Here is an 8851-nt window from a genome sequence, read left to right as displayed (position 1 = left end):
GTAGAGGCTCTAGTGCATGCCCCATTGATTACGCACGCCCCATTGACTAAATTATGTCTACACTCAATTGGAACTCAGACTGAGACTGATTTTCTGTTCCCAATCATCACGGATAGTGAAAACCACATTAGAGCTATTGATATGAATAATTTGTTTGGATTGATAACTGATTGTATCAAACCCTTATTCAATAATCTCCTATCTGTGGTGAAAGATTGTATTTCTGATGCTCAGTTTATTCCAAACCCACGGTTGATAGCCCAGACTACTGATATTGTTCCCCCAGTTGCCCCTAAGTCACCTACCCTGATAAATGCTATAGAGCTGGTTCAAAATGAATCCACCATCAATATCCCTACCAATTGTCAAAATACTGTTGCCCCCTCTATCTCAAATCTGAAAATTAGTGATTGCACGACATGTAACAAAATCCGTTCATGTCTAGACAAGAAGGGAATTATGGAGGTAAAAAGCCCCTCGAAAAACACTATTGGGCCTAATTTTGTTAATCAATCAAACAATTTGCAAATCCCCTCTAATGCTTCTATTCCCCCGTATAGCGGTGATGGTTTAGCTAATACCCAACATAATATTGAGCATAACGTAGCCGCTGATTCAATTTCTAAGATCCTTACTGAGGGAAATAATGTGCTACTTGATCTACCCCCGCAGGCCTGCCCATACGTCGTGGTTTTAGCTGGTGTTCCCTTTTTAAGGAAGGACCAAAAAGAATCTTGGGAGCAACTACGATGTAAATGCGTCGATTGGCTATCCAAGCACAAGCGATTCAGGCCATCCTTGATTGAAAACATCATCATGGTACGACGTGTGGGCTGGCTTGGAACATCTTCCAAATCTATCAAAGGGGATTGTATAGTCATTAATTTCCGCAGACACTCAGTGGCGAAAGCTATTCTAACACCGCAGAGGGAAGTGGTTAATCATGGCACTAGTATATGGGCACTACCTTTAGGCTATTTTTACAAACCAACATTTGAAGCATTCTCTCCTAACCCTCACAATTTTACCTCAACTCATAACAGATTCACATTGTTGTCAAGTTTGGATTGCCAAGATTGACTGTCATCCTCGCCAACAAGTGAAACATTGAGTGATGCACCAGTATCAGGATTGACTGACACATGCATTCAGGTTAGCAGACAGGATGCACCGGCCACAATGAAAGTTGATTCGACACTCAAAATTTTGAGTTGGAATGTCGCTGGTCTGGCATCTAAGTTAAACTCATCAGATTGGAGGGAGCTAATAAGTGGCCAGGATATTGTAATGTTTCAAGAGACCTGGGCAACCCAGGAATTGTCTATGGAGGGTTTTGAATGTTTTAACATGTTGTCCCCAATCCCCACACTAGGAAGGCCCGTTGGTGGCCTTTCCACTTGGATAAACGTCAAGGCAGGTGGTCGCACCAGGATTGTGCCCACAATCAGTGATGTATTTCAAGCGTCCCTTTATACTCGGGGGGCTTCACTTTATATAATTAATTTTTATAATAACGATTTTAAAAATATTCCCAATATGAACTTTTTTAAGTTGTTTGATTTTATTTCAAAATTAGAAAAAGAATATGGCGCCCTAAATAAAGGTATATGTCTAGGTGGCGACTTTAATGTTAGGCTCCCCAGAGTCATTAATCCTGACATTCGGCCCAATACTATTAGCTCGCTATGTAAGAGAGGTTAGCAGCTAATGAACCATCTAAACTCGCAACATTTTTTAAACATCATGGAAATTGCAGCTACTGACGGATGTACTATCCCCACTTATAGAAGTCGGGGCTCAACCTCCACTATCGATTATATTTTTGTGACTGCTCCCCTTACAAATTACGTGTTAAAGGCAGAAGTAATCCCAACAATATATGGTGACCATAATCCCATTAGCACTACCCTAAGTTTCACATGCCGCCCAACGTACAAATGTACGCCGGGAGCAAGTGACTTAATGATAAACAACTGATAACCTCCAACTTGTGTGGCGTGGTATTGATAATAATGCACTATTCCAAACCATGATTAAATTGCATCAGAACCTGATCAATGCCTGCCTGACATATAGAGAAAGTAACACAGAGGTAGTTGATGCCTTTTCTGAACTCTGTCTTGGCATAAAAAAAATACTGTCCAAGCCAACTAAGAATATAAATTCAGATCCGAGGTGGTTTGACGCAGATTGTTCTGCGGCTAACAGAGCACTAAGAAAGGCACTTGTAACTAAACCGAGAGATAGCCTCCTTGTGCCAATATTGAGAAGTAATTACAAGAAGGCTATTATACGTAGGAAGGAGGCGATCACTAATGATCACTGGACTAAACTTGTGCGTGCAAATGAACTAAAAAATGGTAAGAACTTCTGGAAAGCAGTTAAAGATAGCAAACTTGTGGGAAACACATCCACACCGATTAGCTGTAACATTTCTAGCGAGTCTTGGGAGGCTCATTTTAGTAAAATTTATGCTGCCCCCATTATTTGGGATCCTAGGGAGTTTACATATACTGCAAACATTTAATTTGATTTATCTGAAGTCGAAGAAGCCATTAGTCAAAGTCTGGGAGGCAAAGCCCCCGGCCCAGACGGCCTTCCGATTGACCTCATTAAGAGCCACCCTGAATTTTGGGCACCATTACTCACGAATGTTTTTAACAATTTGACTAATTCATCCATCCCTGAAACTTGGTCCTGTAGCACCATAGTTCCAATTTCTAAGAAGGGTGATCGTTCTAACCCGAGTTGCTACAGGCCAATATCGTTGATTGACAACACCCTCAAAATTTTGGGAAGGGTGTTGTTCAACAAGATCAGGTCTTGGGCCGAGGATTCTAAGGTATTACATCCTTGCCAGCTGGGATTTAGGAGTAAGGTTGGCACTGTGGAACAGTGCCTTAACCTTAATCTAATTATTGGTAAATATACCGTAGCCAAAAAAGTCCCCATGTATCTGGCATTTATGGATCTTACGTCGGCCTTCGATTTTGTAAATAGATTACGATTGTGGCAAATCTTGTTGGATCTTGGGCTGGATGATTCTTTAGTTTCTTTTTTGGCTTATTTGCACAGAGACTTAAAAGCTAGGGTGCGCATTAGCATGAATGGTGAGATCTCAAAAGCTATTGAAGTAGGTAGAGGGGTCAGACAAGGTTGTGTACTGGCCCCCCTCCTATTCATTTTATACATCAATGATTTAACTAAATCTCTGTTGATCTCAACTAAAGACGTCCCATTGATTGGTGGCCATAAAATCCCTGCATTGTTATATGCTGACGACGCAGTTTTAATGGGGCGTACCCCTAAAGCTTTATGCACCCTGGTCCATGACTTTGTTAAGTTTATGGCAACTTTGGATCTGTGCACAAATTTTTAAAAATCCTTTTTAATGTCGTGTGGGTCTAAGAAATACTCCAACTTCACAATAGTCATAAACTCTAACCAGTTACTGAGCACAAGCACTTTCCCGTATCTTGGCCTGTTCTTTGCATCAAATGGATTATGGAATGATCACATAGTTTATTGAAAACGAAAATTTATTAACTCTATCAACACCATACTTAGGTTACCGAAGCCAAAGAATATAGAGGTTGTGTCATCCATCATCAAAATGTATAGATTGCAATGCACACCAACTGTAACATACGGGGCGGAGGTTTGGGGGCATACAGCTAGCACGCCTATACAGCGTGAAGAGAATAGATTTTGCCGTAAGATTTTGGGCGCACCTTTCTTTTCCTCAACGTTTGCTGCCCATAGAGAACTTCATTTACCATACGTTGAGGATTTTATTAAGGCTCGCCCCATCTTGTTTTGGCTAAGAATCTGGAAGAATCCAGCTGCACACTTGACAAGGGAAATAATCAATGACTGCCTAAGATGTGATAAAGGGATGGATATACCGTGGTTAGCAGGGGTCCGGAAAAGTTTAAGTAGCCTGAATATGGTACATCTCTTCTTAAACCCATTGCAACACAATTCTGTTAACATCAAAAAATTGGAAAAGACTCTGTATACCTTCTATAATGAAGCACGAGTATCAACTGACTGTTGTAAAACCTCAGTTGCTAGATATATGCAGATAGAAATGTCCCCTGCTATGCCCAGATATCTTGTTAAACCTATTAGTTGTTGGGAAAGAGGTCTATTTTTCAGGCTAAGGACAGACACCATGAAATATCTGTTGTCATTTCCCATTGGGTTCACACATAATTTAAATTCAGTACTGTTCCCCTGTGATAACATTCAAAAGCAGTCAATGTTACATTTCTTGTTCTTTTGTAGTTATTATTCAGCCCCCACTAAAAAATTCCTGATCCCATATTTTAAATTTCGACACATTACCGATTACAAGGTGGCTTACGAGAAGGTGCTAGCTATTACTGATGACGAATTATGTTTAAGAGTTGGATCATTTTTAAAAACAGTGATGCGTATACGTAACTCTATGTACCCTGATTAATTGACCTCTTAAATTGCGTAACAGTTTTATGTCTCTAGTAACTTTTGTATATTATTTTATGCTGTACTTTTATGGATATGTTGCTTTTATCCGAATAAAGTTCATATTGATTGAATGCCTTACACCTTTCGTTCCCGGCTTCTCTGGATGATTGAGCACATGCCGCAAGCGCGTTCTTTCCTGCATACTGTTGTGATCTTTCCGGTGATGCAGCACCTTCAGTCTGGCTCCACTGCTTGTCCAGCCAGTCCCACATGTCCTGTGGGGTGGAGAAAAATTGCACTCCAGACAATCCTTAGCATTCCTTTATCCTTCCCTTTGCAACTATTTACAACATATTTACAGGGTGTCTTGCTGTCCACACTGAGCATCCTCTGCATTGATCAGTACCTCCAAATCAAATTATTTTTTTATTTAAGGGAAAAAAACTGTTGTTTTGCCTACCACTCATTTAGAATTTTCAATATATGAAATTGATTTTGCAGAGCCAAGTCAATTGCTGTAGTATTTCTCTTAGTGTTCCTCATGCACCTCACTTTGATGTACACTTTATTGACTTTTTGATGATGAATACAGCTCAATATGAATTTTGTCAGCGTCTATACAACGTTTCCTGTTGATGCGTATTTCTAATGCAATTAGTCCATCTCGAATACCTTAAAAGGTTAAAACTAAAGGCCCATATCCCATGGGATTTAGATTACAGAGGACGGGATATCCGTCATCCATTGTGGCAAAGTAACCAGTCCACCGAGTTCTAAATTAGGCCCTAAGTTAGAAAAACTTTATTTATTGTTTCTATACAAACCACACCTAAACTACAAAAAATGTTAGAAATTCTGAAGTTATAGTTATGTCCTAAATTTAATATTTACTCACCGGCTTCAAATTCTATAACTCACGAACTTCCAAGTACAATGCTGTCAACTCACTAGTCACACTGCAATAACTATATCATGCGCCTTTAGATGCACGGTGTTCTCACAAATTTTCCTACTTGAGATTTTATTAGTGTCTTTATGAAAGCTATGATTTCATATTGTATAAGTGATGTAATAAGAAAGGTTTTAAACAATGTATTGTCAAGATGTGATTTACAGTTACAGTGGAGTGGCGTGGCATAAAGTGCAATAGCACAGAGTGGAGTGGCATAGAGAGGAATAGCGAAGAGTGCAGTGGTGTAGAGTAGCTTAGAGTTGAGTGGCGTAGAATGGAATACTGTAGAGTGAAGTTGCATAGATTGAAGTGGCATAGTGTGGAGTGGCATATAGAAGAGTGGCATGGAGTAGAGTGGCTGAGAGTTGAATAGCGTTGAGTAGATTGGGGTAAACAAGAGTGGAATAGAACATAGTGGCATAGAGTGGAGAGAGTGGAGTGACATGTGCTGTAGTGGAGTGTAGTCCTAAGAGAAGTAATGTGAAAGAGCCAGAACAGATGTAGATAAAATTATGGAGGAATATAGGCTATGACAGGAATATAGGTTTTTGAAGTTACCTGTATATAGGTTAAGTACTGTTAAAGTTCTAAGTGAGAAAACAGTTGGTTATATATTGTACTGCAGTATACCGCAGTCATTTTGGGGGATACGTAGGTACATGCAGAGCACAAGGCAGTATATCATTGGCTAATGACTATCCTTAACCCCTTCTGAGCATCGGACGTGCAGGAGTGGTCCGACACATAAATGGTCCCGTGTGTCGGCCGGCTCCCGCGCGTCTGACGCCATGACCCAGGGAATCCCTTTAACCCCCAAGAGCCTCGGGAGCTGGGAAGAGCTTCCCCAGCTCCCGAGGCCCCCACCCTGGTTTCCCTGAAATGACGATCAGAGGCTCATTTCAGTTTCCCTTTACGTGCTCCGGGGGCTATCTCAGCACGTAGAATGTCAGGAGACGTATCGTTGGAAAGGGGAGATCCTCCCCTTTCATATGGTATGAGTCCTTAGTCAGGGCCGTTTCTGCCATCAGGCAAGACTAGGCGGCCGCCTAGGGTGGCAAAAGGGGGAGGGCGGCAAAAAAACAAGTGTGCGAGAAGGTTGGGGTCCCTTGGAAGCCCAGCGCGGTTTGGTAGAGTCCTGTCCGAGGATGCTGCATGTTGCACAGCACTGTGCCCCCGTCTTGAACACAGGGGAGGGCACCTTGAGTCCCCGAGGAGCAGCAGAGGAGCTAGACAGGTGGGTGGGCGTGGTGAGCATCATCAAGCAGGGTCCATGGCTCTGCTAGGAAGGACATTGGTTAGAAGGTGCCGAGACCTGCCCGCCCGCTGCCCCGGCCTTTAGCAGTGCCTCCCTTCCATTGCCTGCCTTTAAGCGCTTGGACAGCCTCAGGTCGTCAGCTGTGGGCAATGCACAAATATTTTTATTTATGTCCATTACGAACTACAGTTGAAGACGTTACTCGGAATTTTGAAGTGTCTAATCCAATTTTATCATGTTGGTTTCTTTTTAAACATAAAATACTCACATAAAATGCTTTCACATTTTCTGAACTGGTAATGGAGGTTTGCACTGCACTATATGGAGTAAGCCAGCCCTCTCATGACAATTGTTAGCAGGGCAGATAGTGGTTATTTCAGAGAGGGAGTGAGAGCGTTACTAGGATCTCGATTCTTCCTTCAGTAACACCTGCCACTCTCACCCGGCACGTGGATGCAGATGTGAGGCAGGCAGACCTGGTCAGGTCCACAGAGCCTTTCATTAGCTTAGCTCCGCATTTCATCCATTCCACAGAGCTGCATGGGGTCAATCTCCCATGAAGGATCTTTGCCTTTGATTGCAGCCAGCAGGCACTCAGGAAAGGCATCCTCACGGGCCTCTTCCCGCAGTGGCTTGAGGATATTGGCTTGGCAAGAAGGGATGTCTGACCAAGCCAGAACTAGACATCCTCCCACGGCCATCACCAGTTCGATGCTCTCATCCCCGCAGGCCCCTTCTAGTAAGTAGTAATGATGCAACGCTGAAGAAGACGGATGTGCCCAGTCCTGAGAAAGCCCTAGAGACAGGCTTCATTTCTTAACATCGCCTAGGGCTTCTGAGGTAAACCATATGAAGTTTATTTCAACCAAAAATGTTATTTTTAATGGCGTTGTCTTGAAAATGTGCTTCTGATTAGTTGTTTTATTTTTGGATCAACATCCCCCCCCTTTTAGCCCTGCTCCTGGTGCCAAGGGGAGAGGATGTGGGGTAAGGGCCAAAGATGCCAACATAGAAGCTGGGGAACCAGGTTCGAACCTCCGCGTCGGCTGAACATCCTGTGATTCTGTGCAAATCACTTAACCTCCCCGTGCCTACCAAAAATTAATGTGTCCTTGTGTAACATAAGTGGCGCTCTTGTAATGTGCTCCAATACCTTTGGGTCGAGTTTGCCTATATAAAAGTGTACAAATCTGGCCTCGCTTTAGGCCCTTCCACGTGACTCCGAAGGTGTTCAGAAAATTACAGTAGGGCTCACTCCCAACCTGTCACAGGCAGCTCAAAGCTGTAATACGGTTGCTATTTTGGAGTGGGGGCCAGCTAAAGTGGACAGATCTACAAAATGCATCTGCCCGATCCCGAGGAAGCAGGCACGCCTAATCTGATGGCACTCCCCAGCTAGGACTTTTGGATGAAACAATTTGGAGTTAATGTCAGTTACATAAAGTTTATATTTAATGGTCCTTCATTTGTGTTTAACAAGTGTTTCTGAGCCTTTGGTACATATTAAGGTCAACTTCACCCCCTCCACTCATTGCCCCCTCCATGCCTTATAGTGCGTCTTATCCCTGGTTCTCCATTTTCGTAAACACGTGTCTTGGGTTCAAATTGCAGCTGTTTTGTACACGAATCCCTGACCCCAGGCAGAGCGCACGAACAGAGGAAATAGGATGTGCCCAAGGAGGCAAATCATGTGACTTTTCCCAGACTTGTCACAATACTGTTCTGTGCTTTTGCTATAACTTTAAAAGCAAACAAATCTGGACATGGGAGGGGGCAGCATTTTTCAATTCTCACCTAGGGCGGCAAAACCCCTAGAAATGGCCCTGTCTCTAGTGGATCCCTAGGATCTCCAGGAGGGCGATCCCCAAGCAGGGATTCACCCACTAGGCACCAGGGAGGGGGGAGCGGCCCCTTGGGCAAGGGCCTTTGCTCCCCCCATAATAACTTGGGCATATTTAGTCTTTCTGCCTCCCTAGGGGGCAGATGGGGAAGTAGCCCCAAATCTGCCCCACTGTGGGGCAGAAATCCCACTACATACCATTTTGTTATAGATTATAATTAGGGGTGAGGGATGCCCAATATGGGCATGCCAATGCCCCCACCCCCTGCCATAGAGGTACAGTCTTTCTGTCCCCCCAGGGGGCAGATGGGGGCGGTAGCTGACACAAATGTCCTATCACCCAGCGTTCCCCCAA

The sequence above is a fragment of the Triturus cristatus genome, chromosome 2_2 (genome assembly GCF_964204655.1).
Source record: "Triturus cristatus chromosome 2_2, aTriCri1.1, whole genome shotgun sequence".
NCBI lineage: Eukaryota > Metazoa > Chordata > Amphibia > Caudata > Salamandridae > Triturus > Triturus cristatus.
This window is presented reverse-complemented; position numbering follows the sequence as displayed.